This window comes from Cibotium barometz, chromosome 13, assembly GCF_041138505.1.
Source record: "Cibotium barometz isolate CiBa-2024 chromosome 13, ASM4113850v1, whole genome shotgun sequence".
In the NCBI taxonomy this organism is placed as follows: Eukaryota; Viridiplantae; Streptophyta; class Polypodiopsida; order Cyatheales; family Cibotiaceae; genus Cibotium; species Cibotium barometz.
This window is the reverse complement of record NC_141058.1, coordinates 29,708,471-29,725,081: the sequence shown is the minus strand read 5'-3', so window position 1 is coordinate 29,725,081 and position 16,611 is coordinate 29,708,471.

Here is a 16,611-nt window from a genome sequence, read left to right as displayed (position 1 = left end):
CTCGTTTCCCAAGCCCAAGGCATTTCATTCCGCTGCATATTCTGATTTTTCATCGTATAAGATGAGTTGTAAGGTTGAGCATAGAATCCCTAAATGCTCTACCTTGTTAGTTGTCATGATTTTAAGCATCTTTTGGCATTACTTTTGTAAGAGGCATTGGCAACATTATGAGCCATGTCCTCTCCTTCTTGAGCCAAAGATGATAATCCTTATTTGTTTGAGTATTTACCTCAACCAATTACTCATTAAGCTTGTAACTTCAAACCCTAAAGGGTATCATTTAGCTAACATGCATAAAAGCTATTGTAATTGTGGAGTAGACACTGCCCTTGACCAATGCATAAGGCAAGTGGTAAGACCCTCCCATTCCCTTTCCCATTTAAATCTACCTCATTACTCATGGAGGAGATATACTATTCAAGGAAGCATAAAGCATGTTGGAGGACCATCTAAAAGCAAACCTGTAAGATTCCTCCCCAGCCTCTCAAAATGTCCAGCATCTTCCCCTGTAATCAATCCCTCTTCAGAAATATAAAAGACTTGTTTCTAACTGTTTTAACCTAGAGAAAGAAAATATTCTAGAGAGAGAATATTCAGATTTTTAATATTTTTGGATAGAAAATTATCTCATCTTATTAAAATAAGCTCCCCTAAAACAGAAAATCAAAAAGAACTTTCCAATGTACAATTCGAATTAATTGGAAATGGGTATAAAGGACCTTAGCCTAAGGGTCTAGATTTTCAGAAATTTTTGGATTATGGTCCAATTAAGGTTCTTATGGGCCAATAGCATCAATCCATGTGTAGGGAGGAGATAAATCCAATTTGTAAAAGAAGATACCCAAAAATGAGTAAATGCTCACATAAGATGAAGAGTTGAAAATGTACAAGGCTTATTAGTAAAAAACTATGAGCAATATTAAAAATATGAGATATTTTGGGTATAATGATTCCATTTTGACACATATGTAAGGAAGGGGAGTTCTTTAAAGGAGGTGTATATTTCACATGCTTGAATGAGTTTTGAACTCATAAAAATTGAGATATTTCATCTCTCCTCTCTCCTCATTCAAGTCTAGTTCCAAAAAGTTAGCTTAACTGACCTAAAAATGGTCAAATATTGACCAAACTGATTTAGAAAATTCTAGAATCAGTTTGTTTGGTTAGGAGCTCAATTTTTCCTATAAATAGAAGCCTCCCCCTTGTTGAAAAATATATAGTGTTTATGCATCGTTACTCTATTCCACCTAAGCCAAGAACTATGAATTCATTAATAATTCACTAGTTTTTGGAGCTTCCCTCTTTCTTCAATCCCCATTGGTGGCTCCATCAACATACTTAACCAATTGATTGGTTGGGGGCCTCTACCGTGAACAAAGAATCAAGCAATTTGTAAGGTAAATAGTGAATATTGATCTTTTCTGTAATTTCACAATGTTTCTCTCTTCTCAACCCCTCTCAAGCTTGAGAAGCTTAATTGGTATGGTTTTTAAATGCTATTAAAGTTAATTGAGGAATAGTAGTGAAGAGTTACATAATTTGATGAATGCTATTGAAGTTAATTGATTAATGATAGTAAAGAATTACATAAATTTTCATTTATGTTTAAATTCTAATGGTTTTTATGTAATTTCCCTCTCTCACTCAAGAAATGGTCATACTCATGACCCATTCTCAATCCAAATGAAGCTTTTCATAAAGCTTTTCCTTAATCCAAGATTAATCTATGCTTGAGACCAAATTAATGGTTTTTTTTCTATGCTTTTAGTTTATGTATTTCATGAATATTGATGATTCAATCCATTATGGAATATTGATCCAATTAGGGATCATTCTAATTATTTCTTAATGTTAAGCTTTATCCCTTAGAAACATTGAGATTTTATCAGTCATAGCAGCGAAGCTATGGCAAAATTTTTATAAAAATTACGCATAAAATAATTTCATTCAAAGCATGAAAAGAGGACTTCCTACCATATTCTAGGAATTATCATCCTAGATTACTTGAAGATATTCATTGTAATCATAGAGAATTTGATTTTTATATTATGCATAATTGATTTTCATGCAGAGGTATGCATAAAAGATTATTATTTTAACATAAAAGTGTTACTTTTATCATAATTAGATTTCATGCATAGAGGTATGCATAAAAGATTATTATTTTAATGTAAAAGTGTTACTTTTATCATATTTGAATTTCATGTATAGAGGTATTATACATGAAAGATGATTATTTTATTATAAAAGTGTTACTTTTAGCATAATTGAAATTCATGCATAGAGGTATGCATAAAAGATGATTATTTTATTACAAAAGTGTTACTTTTAGCATAATTGAATTTCATGCATAGAGGTATGCATAAAAGATGATTATTTTATTACAAAAGTGTTACTTTTAGCATAATTGGATTTCATGCATAGATGTATGCATAAAAGATGATTATTTTATTATAAAAGTGTTACTTTTACCATATTTGGATTTCATGCATAGAGGTATGCATAAAAGTTGATTATTTTATTATAAAAGTGTTACTTTTACCATATTTGGATTTCATGCATAGAGGTATGCATAAAAGTTGATTATTTTATTATAAAAGTGTTTCTTTTATCATATTTCAATTTCATGCATAGAGGTATGCATAAAAGTTGATTATTTTATTATAAAAGTGTTACTTTTATCATATTTCGATTTCATGCATAGAGGTATGCATAAAAGTTGATTATTTTATTATAAAAGTGTTACTTTTATCATATTTGGATTTCATGCATAGAGGTATGCATAAAAGTTGATTATTTTATTATAAAAGTGTTACTTTTATTATATTTGGATTTCATGCATAGAGGTATGCATAAAAGATATTCTTTTTATACTAAAAGTGTGATTTTCATCAGAAATGGAATTTATGCATAACTTAGATGCATAAGAGAAATTCTTTTATTCTAAAAGTGTAATTCCTACCAAATTGAATTTATGCATAAGAAGATGCATAAAAGATTGATTTTTATTTCGAAAGTGTTAGTCTCTTTAAATGGAATTTATGCATAAATAAATGTGTAGAGAAATCTTATATCAAATATAAGAATTCTCTTAAAAAAGATATGAAATGTGATAAGATGTGATAAGAGGTGTATGAGATGTGATAAGATTTGATAAGATGCGTATGGGAAGTGATAGGATGTGATAAGAGGTGTATGAGATGTGAAAAGATGTGATAAGATGTGTATTAGATGTGATAGAATGTGTTAAGATGAGTTAGGATGTGTTAAGATGTATATGGGATGTGTTAGGACGAGAATGGATGTAATATGGTTGTATGAATGTGATGTGGATGTATACATGTAGATGTATATGTATGAATGTAAATGTGGATGTGGATGTGCATATATGGATGTAGATACGGATGTGTATGTATGTATGTGGATGTGTATGTATGAATGAGGATATGAAAATGGATGTATGTATGTAGATGTGGATGTATGGATGTGAATGTGAATGAAGAGGTGGGTGTGGATGTATGGAAGTAGATACGGATGTGGATGTATGTATGTGAATGTGGATGTATGAATGAGGATGTGAAAATGGATGTATGCATGTGAATGTGGATGTATGAATATGAATGTGGATGTGTGGATGTGGAAATGGAGGTATGGATGTATGAATGTGGATGTGGATGTATGTATGTAGATGCGTATGTATGAATGTGAAATTGGATGTATGATGTGGACGTACGAACATGGATATGTATGTAGAATAATGAATATGAAGGTGTATGTGAGATAATGTGTAGTCTATATGAGTGAATGGATGAGAACGAGTACACATTGAATGGAATGTGGAATAAGTAATGTGGTCCGAGAGTGGATAATATGGAAAGACAAGAGTTCGTTATAGAAACTGTATTTTGTGACTGTTTGTAAATGACTGTTTTATGTCAAGAATGCTGGAGAAGCATTTTGACCGTCTTGAGGATTAAGGTCATGAAGACCGCACTGATAAAGTTGCAACTGCTGACGGAGAGTCAATGGAGGACGTCTCGCGTAGCAAGGTCGATTGAGGTCTTGACCAGCCTCGGTTCGATTTAAATGGTGAGCTTCCGGTACGGTGGATGAGGGACCAAGGAAGCGGCCTATGAGTGAAGCGCTAGGTCACCTGCGAAGGATCCTAGAGGGTGCTGACCATACGGTGCTCAGGATCTGGGTCGCCGAAGATACCCACACGTGCGTCGTGGAAGATATTGGAACAAGGCGTAAGAGTTGTTTTCTGAAACCGGGCATGGATCTGGTTGATTGACCTTGCTGGTCCTCAACGGATGAGTCCATGGCTCTTTTATATGGATCTGTGGGTTGATCTTGCTGATCTTCCACGGAGATTCCATTCTATTATATGAATATATTGCCGGTTACTATGAGCTAGGAACTATGGAAAAGACCCCTGAGAGAACAGGTGGTGAGCGTTCTGGTTGCCAATGATGCCATAAGTACACCGATGAAAGAATGACTGGAAATAAGGATTCAACCAGAGACTTTAAGGATTGTCATCAGTGACATAATGGTTTTATTAAAGGATTGTTTTAAAGCTAGTTGATGCTAAGAAAAAGGCAATTTCATATTGGGTGTGTAAGTGGTGTGACTAGTTTCATGTTTGCATGAACTTCCGGCTAGGGGGCCCTGGAACTCTTTTCCTTGGTACCCGGGATTAAACCTAACCAAATCTTAATTGGATCCCATCACTAGAGTGGTTGGGCGGTTGGCTAACCTATGGGACTGGATGGAGTTAGGCTGGACTGATGGATCCGTAAATCAAGATTTAATTTCTATTATTACAATAGATGAAGTAAATCCCGGATAGAAATTGTTCTATGGATAGGAATCAACAGCTGTGCCTCTTGATGGGAAAAAAAGCGTTGATCCCAATGATCCAAGTGCAATTCTTCCTTGATTTGACCAAGTACCGTTAAAGGTGCAGTCAGATCAGTTTGATCAGTAATGATCTTGACTACGTTAGAGTAAAGAGTTATCCTGGTGGAATCGCCTGTGCTTTCTGGGTAAAGGAAGTTTTTCTGGTTTCGGTTTTGGACAAACCGACGGATTAGTCTCTTGTCCGGATATCCGTGGGCGAGGCCCCGAGTGTGAGACCCTACCCGCGCACGATGTGCTACTTTCGCTGCTAGTACCCCGAATCCATTGCGCGGTGGAGACCGGGATCTTACAGTTGGTATCAGAGCGAAATTGAAAGCTAATAAAGATAATTAAATTCTTATCTGAAATTGGTAATAAGAATTCAGAAACAGCATTTTCATAATGTATTTTCATTTCGTAAGCTTCTTTAATGAAGAAATTTTAATCAAAGAAATTGTTTTTATAGATGGAAGTTTCCCATTTATCTGGTATTCGCCACCTCACCCAGTCTCAAGATATGATTGCATTTGCCTTCGAGCATCTCATCTCTTCCGCTTCAACTCAAACAAGCCGAGCAAGACTCGCACGCCATTTCGCGGATTTATATTTTCCTACCCCAGCGGAGAGAATACAACATAAGTGGTTTGCAAGGCAATATGTCCACGCCCCTTGCGCCGCTGTACAATGCTTTGGCAGAATCTCTCATTGACTATGATCCTATTAAAGCTGAAAATGGTGCGTGGTGTCATTCTATATCATTCGACGCCTCGAAATTTCAGACTTTCATGTCGAATTTATAGACTCCTTAGTCGATTTATCCCTAAAGAGAAAATAATAGCCCCCTTCGCAGTTAGAGAACTTATGTAACAGGGCATGACTATGGCCCAGTACGGTCCTCTTATATGTCTTCCGAGGAGATTTTGAACTCAGAGCCGAGTTGCTCTATGTACATATTGCAACTTTTATATAAATAAAGAAACGTTTTCCGGTGACAAAATTCCTGTTGGATAAATGATTGTTTATGGCGGACGATCTGTTATCGGACATATGTCATAGATCTCCATTAAGATCTTGTCTTGTATAAGAAATTGTTTTCCAAACTCTTAAGTCTTAGGATCTCGTGAATAATATCAAAATAAAAATTTAATAATATATAAATTTTGGCAGAATCATGAGACAAGGAAACCGTGGTCGTCAGCCATACCCTGTCTCTCAAGATGACGAGCTTGACCTTGATGTTCGCAAGGCTTTTCATAAGACTCAACCAGGAACCTTCAAAGGAGAAGGGGAGAACCTGGGCGAGGCTGTGGAGAAATGGGTGGAAGCCTTGGAAGAGTATTTTGACGTCACAGGATACAATCATCAGAGCAATTGGCTAATAAAGATGAACTGAGAAGCCAAATATGTCAAAAATTTATCAAGAAACACAAAAAGGTTGTAATTGTGTGATATAATTCATACAATTTGATATTCAAACTGAAAAATTCGTAATTTAGTAATTGGGTTTTCAGATGGAAGTACCACAATTGTATGGAACCCTGACTTGCTTGAGGCCTAGACATGATGGTATCTATCTTATAGTTCCAAGTATCATGACTACCCGTATATACCAAGAGTATAACTGCAGCTCTTTACTGACAGTATATACGAGTAAATCTAAGACTTGAAATTATAAGCGTTAATGCTATCCAGATGATGATTTCGAATGTGGTTGATATGATTTTTAATTCTGTTTGGGAACTGATGAATTGATTTGGATTCTGATTGAAAAATGATGATCCCTAAAAATGGGTTGAAATGTAATAAGCTGAGCGAAACCACAATGTGGATGATTGGGACGAGTCCCTGTAATGATAAATGATGAAAATGATTCAGCAAATCACTATGAGATTAGTGGATTGTGCTGTCAAATTGCTACTGTTAATACTTGAGACGGTAGATCAAGTTAAGGGATGACAAATTGAGAACTTGCTTAACTAAAATTCCCGTGGAGGAATGTTCAGAAGGAAATTTTTCGGTCTAATGGACCATTATCGTGTTAAAGATATGAATGATATAATCTGAATGAATTGTTATTTAATGATGAGTTCTATATAAGGGATATTTATCCCCATATTCTGTTGGGTTGATCGGAATATAAGGAACCCCATAATAAATTGGATCTTAAGCAAAAGAGTTGTCCTCTACTTGCGAGATGAGGACATCTTGCACCTTTTAAGTGGGGTAGAATGTAAGATTCCTCCCCCAACCTTAGAGGTATACAGGAGTAAGAATCTCCCTTTCTGATCTTATAATTAATATAATTATTTCCTCTCTAAAATAAAAGAAGATTCTGTTTAAAAAGGGAAGACACTTTCCCCAGAATATCTTCTCAAGAGCCCACCTATTTTAAGGATTCAGAACGATGAGTTCAGAAGTGAGAACCGATGTTTTGGATACCAAGGTTTTGGTCATCAGTTAAAAAGACTGCCCGACTCCTACCATGGAAAGGGCACAGGGAAGTCTAGAACCCAAATTCAGAGACCAATTCTTTCATACCAATCTAATCAGGGTCCGTCTCGGACAAGATTGCTTAACTCCATTAACTAGGTCTAACCCATTGATTAGGGTCGAGATGACCAGTCAAATGCTTGGCGACTTAGAGCAAAAAATGCAGGCAATTCATAAAGATGTAAACGCTGCCCAGGATTGACAGAGACAATATACAGATAAGAAGAGGACAGTCAGAGAAATCAAAGAAGTAGTTATAGTCTTCAATTGAATACGGACCAAAAGAATTTCTTTATCTCTAGGGGAGTATAAGTAGTTATCCCCCAGATATTGTGGACCAAAGGAAGTAAGTGACTTAACCTACGAACTTCTTTCATCTCCTCATCTTAAAGTTCTTAACGCCTTCTATAGAAATATGTGCCAAACCCAAATCACGGAAAGACGTTAAAACTTCAGTGGCAAGATACCGTTGGCTTCTAGGTTACGCTAACTTCTTCCTTTATAGAAGTCGTAACTTTTACTTATCGCTCACAGTAATCTTACTTCCATCGATCTCCTTCTTCTTAATCTCCTTCATGGCTTGGCAACAGGAATTAGTTTTATCCATGATGATTTCTCACCTTCAAGATGCAAGCGAGTCTGTGAAGAAGGATTTTATAGAACTGTATGAGCGCTCACTTTTTCCTCACCTAGGAACTTCTGTAGCTCAAACCAAATGGCGAACCTATCAAGACATAACTAGGGTAACACCGTGGGGTCAGCAGCACTTTTGTAACAATGTCCGCTTGGCCATGGTTATTGAAGCTTTGGGTTTGGGTCCCCGATACTACTGCATCATGAGATCAAGACATCTTGGGTTTTCTGAGCGGGTCTTCTTACTGGCGTGGTTTCTTCCTCATCAGAAGATATGCCTTTACCCCGTTTTTGGCTTGCCTCTCAGAGGTCCTTTTGTTAGATCACCTCATACCACTGAGATAGGTGCGGCAATAACCAACAGAGTCATTCCCATGGATGAGTTACCTTATACGTGCGCAGCTTGTGAGTACTGCTTTTGTGATCATATGATGGACGGGCTTATGGAAGTGTAAAGAGTTCTTCTATCTTTACTGTATATGTTCCAAGAATGAATAAAGTTTAAATCTTGTTCTTGTCTTGACCCTAACTCTCTTTGAGACTTTTTTAATTGGTGATTAATCTTAATTAAAAATTTTCTCTCAGTCTCATACTTGTGCATCTTGCGAAATTACCCCCAGTTTGCGAGATGAGGGCATCTCGCGTTTTTCAAGTGGGAGAGAATGTAAGATTCCTCCCCAGTCTCTCAAAATGTCCAGCATCTTCCCCTGTAATTAATCCCTCTTCAGAAATATAAAAGACTTGTTTCTAACTGTTTTAACCTAGAGAGAGAATATTCAGATTTTTAATATTTTTGGATAGAAAATTATCTCATCTTATTAAAATAAGTTTTCCTAAAACAAAAATTCAAAAAGAACTTTCCAATGTATAATTGGAATTAATTGGAAATGGGTATAAAGGACCTTAGCCTAAGGGTCTAGATTTTCAGAAATTTTTGGATTATGGTCCAATTAAGGTTCCTATGGGCCAATAGCATCAATCCATGTGTAGGGAGGAGATAAATCCAATTTGTAAAAGAAGATACCCAAAAATGAGTAAATGCTCACATAAGATGAAGAGTTGAAAATGTACAAGGCTTATTAGTAAAAAACTATGAGCAATATTAAAAATATGAGATATTTTGGGTATAATGATTCCATTTTGACACATATGTAAGGAAGGGGAGTTCTTTAAAGGAGGTGCATATTTCACATGCTTGAATGAGTTTTGAACTCATAAAAATTGAGATATTTCATCTCTCCTCTCTCCTCATTCAAGTCTAGTTCCAAAAAGTTAGCTTAACTGACCTAAAAATGGTCAAATATTGACCAAACTGATTTAGAAAATTCTAGAATCAGTTTGTTTGGTTAGGAGCTCAATTTTTCCTATAAATAGAAGCCTCCCCCTTGTTGAAAAATATATAGTGTTTATGCATCGTTACTCTACTCCACCTAAGCCAAGAACTATGAATTCATTAATAATTCACTAGTTTTTGGAGCTTCCCTCTTTCTTCAATCCCCATTGGTGGCTCCATCAACATACTTAACCAATTGATTGGTTGGGGGCCTCTACCGTGAACAAAGAATCAAGCAATTTGTAAGGTAAATAGTGAATATTGATCTTTTTTGTAATTTCACAATGTTTCTCTCTTCTCAACCCCTCTCAAGCTTGAGAAGCTTAATTGGTATGGTTTTTAAATGCTATTAAAGTTAATTGAGGAATAGTAGTGAAGAGTTACATAATTTGATGAATGCTATTGAAGTTAATTGATTAATGATAGTAAAGAATTACATAAATTTTCATTTATGTTTAAATTCTAATGGTTTTTATGTAATTTCCCTCTCTCACTCAAGAAATGGTCATACTCATGACCCATTCTCAATCCAAATGAAGCTTTTCATAAAGCTTTTCCTTAATCCAAGATTAATCTATGCTTGAGACCAAATTAATGGTTTTTTTTCTATGCTTTTAGTTTATGTATTTCATGAATATTGATGATTCAATCCATTATGGAATATTGATCCAATTAGGGATCATTCTAATTATTTCTTAATGTTAAGCTTTATCCCTTAGAAACATTGAGATTTTATCAGTCATAGCAGCGAAGCTATGGCAAAATTTTTATAAAAATTACGCATAAAATAATTTCATTCAAAGCATGAAAAGAGGACTTCCTACCATATTCTAGGAATTATCATCCTAGATTAATTGAAGATATTCATTGTAATCATAGAGAATTTGATTTTTATATTATGCATAATTGATTTTCATGCAGAGGTATGCATAAAAGATTATTATTTTAACATAAAAGTGTTACTTTTATCATAATTAGATTTCATGCATAGAGGTATGCATAAAAGATTATTATTTTAATGTAAAAGTGTTACTTTTATCATATTTGAATTTCATGTATAGAGGTATTATACATGAAAGATGATTATTTTATTATAAAAGTGTTACTTTTAGCATAATTGAAATTCATGCATAGAGGTATGCATAAAAGATGATTATTTTATTACAAAAGTGTTACTTTTAGCATAATTGAATTTCATGCATAGAGGTATGCATAAAAGATGATTATTTTATTACAAAAGTGTTACTTTTAGCATAATTGGATTTCATGCATAGATGTATGCATAAAAGATGATTATTTTATTATAAAAGTGTTACTTTTACCATATTTGGATTTCATGCATAGAGGTATGCATAAAAGTTGATTATTTTATTATAAAAGTGTTACTTTTACCATATTTGGATTTCATGCATAGAGGTATGCATAAAAGTTGATTATTTTATTATAAAAGTATTTCTTTTATCATATTTCAATTTCATGCATAGAGGTATGCATAAAAGTTGATTATTTTATTATAAAAGTGTTACTTTTATCATATTTGGATTTCATGCATAGAGGTATGCATAAAAGTTGATTATTTTATTATAAAAGTGTTACTTTTATCATATTTGGATTTCATGCATAGAGGTATGCATAAAAGATATTCTTTTTATACTAAAAGTGTGATTTTCATCAGAAATGGATTTTATGCATAACTTAGATGCATAAGAGAAATTCTTTTATTCTAAAAGTGTAATTCCTACCAAATTGAATTTATGCATAAGAAGATGCATAAAAGATTGATTTTTATTTCGAAAGTGTTAGTCTCCTTAAATGGAATTTATGCATAAATAAATGTGTAGAGAAATCTTATATCAAATATAAGAATTCTCTTAAAAAAGATATGAAATGTGATAAGATGTGATAAGAGGTGTATGAGATGTGATAAGATTTGATAAGATGCGTATGGGAAGTGATAGGATGTGATAAGAGGTGTATGAGATGTGAAAAGATGTGATAAGATGTGTATTAGATGTGATAGAATGTGTTAAGATGAGTTAGGATGTGTTAAGATGTATATGGGATGTGTTAGGACGAGAATGGATGTAATATGGTTGTATGAATGTGATGTGGATGTATACATGTAGATGTATATGTATGAATGTAAATGTGGATGTGGATGTGCATGTATGGATGTAGATACGGATGTGTATGTATGTATGTGGATGTGTATGTATGAATGAGGATATGAAAATGGATGTATGTATGTAGATGTGGATGTATGGATGTGAATGTGAATGAAGAGGTGGGTGTGGATGTATGGAAGTAGATACGGATGTGGATGTATGTATGTGAATGTGGATGTATGAATGAGGATGTGAAAATGGATGTATGCATGTGAATGTGGATGTATGAATATGAATGTGGATGTGTGGATGTGGAAATGGAGGTATGGATGTATGAATGTGGATGTGGATGTATGCATGTAGATGCGTATGTATGAATGTGAAATTGGATGTATGATGTGGACGTACGAACATGGATATGTATGTAGAATAATGAATATGAAGGTGTATGTGAGATAATGTGTAGTCTATATGAGTGAATGGATGAGAACGAGTACACATTGAATGGAATGTGGAATAAGTAATGTGGTTCGAGAGTGGATAATATGGAAAGACAAGAGTTCGTTATAGAAACTGTATTTTGTGACTGTTTGTAAATGACTGTTTTATGTCAAGAATGCTGGAGAAGCATTTTGACCGTCTTGAGGATTAAGGTCATGAAGACCGAACTGATAAAGTTGCAACTGCTGAGACGGAGAGTCAATGGAGGACGTCTCGCGTAGCAAGGTCGATTGAGGTCTTGACCAGCCTCGGTTCGATTTAAATGGTGAGCTTCCGGTACGGTGGATGAGGGACCAAGGAAGCGGCCTATGAGTGAAGCGCTAGGTCACCTGCGAAGGATCCTAGAGGGTGCTGACCATACGGTGCTCGGGCTCTGGGTCACCGAAGATACCCACACGTGCGTCGTGGAAGATATTGGAACAAGGTGTAAGGGTTGTTTTCTGAAACCGGGCATGGATCTGGTTGATTGACCTTGCTGGTCCTCAACGGATGAGTCCATGGCTCTTTTATATGGATCTGTGGGTTGATCTTGCTGATCTTCCACGGAGATTCCATTCTATTATATGAATATATTGCCGGTTACTATGAGCTAGGAACTATGGAAAAGACCCCTGAGAGAACAGGTGGTGAGCGTTCTGGTTGCCAATGATGCCATAAGTACACCGATGAAAGAATGACTGGAAATAAGGATTCAACCAGAGACTTTAAGGATTGTCATCAGTGACATAATGGTTTTATTAAAGGATTGTTTTAAAGCTAGTTGATGCTAAGAAAAAGGCAATTTCATATTGGGTGTGTAAGTGGTGTGACTAGTTTCATGTTTGCATGAACTTCCGGCTAGGGGGCCCTGGAACTCTTTTCCTTGGTACCCGGGATTAAACCTAACCAAATCTTAATTGGATCCCATCACTAGAGTGGTTGGGCGGTTGGCTAACCTATGGGACTGGATGGAGTTAGGTGGACTGATGGATCCGTAAATCAAGATTTAATTTCTATTATTACGATAGATGAAGTAAATCCCGGATAGAAATTGTTCTATGGATAGGAATCAACAGCTGTGCCTCTTGATGGGGAAAAAAGCGTTGATCCCAATGATCCAAGTGCAATTCTTCCTTGATTTGACCAAGTACCGTTAAAGGTGCAGTCAGATCAGTTTGATCAGTAATGATCTTGACTACGTTAGAGTAAAGAGTTATCCTGGTGGAATCGCCTGTGCTTTGTGGGTAAAGGAAGTTTTTCTGGTTTCGGTTTTGGACAAACCGACGGATTAGTCTCTTGTCCGGATATCCGTGGGCGAGGCCCCGAGTGTGAGACCCTACCCGCGCACGATGTGCTACTTTCGCTGCTAGTACCCCGAATCCATTGCGCGGTGGAGACCGGGATCTTACAGTTGGTATCAGAGCGAAATTGAAAGCTAATAAAGATAATTAAATTCTTATCTGAAATTGGTAATAAGAATTCAGAAACAGCATTTTCATAATGTATTTTCATTTCGTAAGCTTCTTTAATGAAGAAATTTTAATCAAAGAAATTGTTTTTATAGATGGAAGTTTCCCATTTATCTGGTATTCGCCACCTCACCCAGTCTCAAGATATGATTGCATTTGCCTTCGAGCATCTCATCTCTTCCGCTTCAACTCAAACAAGCCGAGCAAGACTCGCACGCCATTTCGCGGATTTATATTTTCCTACCCTAGCGGAGAGAATACAACATAAGTGGTTTGCAAGGCAATATGTCCACGCCCCTTGCGACCGCTGTACAATGCTTTGGCAGAATCTCTCATTGACTATGATCCTATTAAAGCTGAAAATGGTGCGTGGTGTCATTCTATATCATTCGACGCCTCGAAATTTCAGACTTTCATGTCGAATTTATAGACTCCTTAGTCGATTTATCCCTAAAGAGAAAATAATAGCCCCCTTCGCAGTTAGAGAACTTATGTAACAGGGCATGACTATGGCCCAGTACGGTCCTCTTATATGTCTTCCGAGGAGATTTTGAACTCAGAGCCGAGTTGCTCTATGTACATATTGCAACTTTTATATAAATAAAGAAACGTTTTCCGGTGACAAAATTCCTGTTGGATAAATGATTGTTTATGGCGGACGATCTGTTATCGGACATATGTCATAGATCTCCATTAAGATCTTGTCTTGTATAAGAAATTGTTTTCCAAACTCTTAAGTCTTAGGATCTCGTGAATAATATCAAAATAAAAATTTAATAATATATAAATTTTGGCAGAATCATGAGACAAGGAAACCGTGGTCGTCAGCCAGACCCTGTCTCTCAAGATGACGAGCTTGACCTTGATGTTCGCAAGGCTTTTCATAAGACTCAACCAGGAACCTTCAAAGGAGAAGGGGAGAACCTGGGCGAGGCTGTGGAGAAATGGGTGGAAGCCTTGGAAGAGTATTTTGACGTCACAGGATACAATCATCAGAGCAATTGGCTAATAAAGATCAACTGAGAAGCCAAATATGTCAAAAATTTATCAAGAAACACAAAAAGGTTGTAATTGTGTGATATAATTCATACAATTCGATATTCAAACTGAAAAATTCGTAATTTAGTAATTGGGTTTTCAGATGGAAGTACCACAATTGTATGGAACCCTGACTTGCTTGAGGCCTAGACATGATGGTATCTATCTTATAGTTCCAAGTATCATGACTACCCGTATATACCAAGAGTATAACTGCAGCTCTTTACTGACAGTATATACGAGTAAATCTAAGACTTGAAATTATAAGCGTTAATGCTATCCAGATGATGATTTCGAATGTGGTTGATATGATTTTTAATTCTGTTTGGGAACTGATGAATTGATTTGGATTCTGATTGAAAAATGATGATCCCTAAAAATGGGTTGAAATGTAATAAGCTGAGCGAAACCACAATGTGGATGATTGGGACGAGTCCCTGTAATGATAAATGATGAAAATGATTCAGCAAATCACTATGAGATTAGTGGATTGTGCTGTCAAATTGCTACTGTTAATACTTGAGACGGTAGATCAAGTTAAGGGATGACAAATTGAGAACTTGCTTAACTAAAATTCCCGTGGAGGAATGTTCAGAAGGAAATTTTTTGGTCTAATGGACCATTATCGTGTTAAAGATATGAATGATATAATCTGAATGAATTGTTATTTAATGATGAGTTCTATATAAGGGATATTTATCCCCATATTCTGTTGGGTTGATCGGAATATAAGGAACCCCATAATAAATTGGATCTTAAGCAAAAGAGTTGTCCTCTACTTGCGAGATGAGGACATCTTGCACCTTTTAAGTGGGGTAGAATGTAAGATTCCTCCCCCAGCCTTAGAGGTATACAGGAGTAAGAATCTCCCTTTCTGATCTTATAATTAATATAATTATTTCCTCTCTAAAATAAAAGAAGATTCTGTTTAAAAAGGGAAGACACTTTCCCCAGAATATCTTCTCAAGAGCCCACCTATTTTAAGGATTCAGAACGATGAGTTCAGAAGTGAGAACCGATGTTTTGGATACCAAGGTTTTGGTCATCAGTTAAAAAGACTGCCCGACTCCTACCATGGAAAGGGCACAGGGAAGTCTAGAACCCAAATTCAGAGACCAATTCTTTCATACCAATCTAATCAGGGTCCGTCTCGGACAAGATTGCTTAACTCCATTAACTAGGTTTGACCCATTGATTAGGGTCGAGATGACCAGTCAAATGCTTGGCGACTTAGAGCAAAAAATGCAGGCAATTCATAAAGATGTAAACGCTGCCCAGGATTGACAGAGACAATATACAGATAAGAAGAGGACAGTCAGAGAAATCAAAGAAGTAGTTATAGTCTTCAATTGAATACGGACCAAAAGAATTTCTTTATCTCTAGGGGAGTATAAGTAGTTATCCCCCAGATATTGTGGACCAAAGGAAGTAAGTGACTTAACCTACGAACTTCTTTTATCTCCTCATCTCAAAGTTCTTAACGCCTTCTATAGAAATATGTGCCAAACCCAAATCACGGAAAGACGGTAAAACTTCAGTGGCAAGATACCGTTGGCTTCTAGGTTACGCTAACTTCTTCCTTTATATAAGTCGTAACTTTTACTTATCGCTCACAGTAATCTTACTTCCATCGATCTCCTTCTTCCTAATCTCCTTCATGGCTTGGCAACAGGAATTAGTTTTATCCATGATGATTTCTCACCTTCAAGATGCAAGCGAGTCTGTGAAGAAGGATTTTATAGAACTGTATGAGCGCTCACTTTTTCCTCACCTAGGAACTTCTGTAGCTCAAACCAAATGGCGAACCTATCAAGACATAACTAGGGTAACACCGTGGGGTTAGCAGCACTTTTGTAACAATGTCCGCTTGGCCATGGTTATTGAAGCTTTGGGTTTGGGTCCCCGATACTACTGCATCATGAGATCAAGACATCTTGGGTTTTCTGAGCGGGTCTTCTTACTGGCGTGTTTTCTTCCTCATCAGAAGATATGCCTTTACCCCGTTTTTGGCTTGCCTCTCAGAGGTCCTTTTGTTAGATCACCTCATACCACTGAGATAGGTGCGGCAATAACCAATAGAGTCATTCCCATGGATGAGTTACCTTATACGTGCGCAGCTTGTGAGTACTGCTTTTGTGATCATATGATGGACGGGCTTATG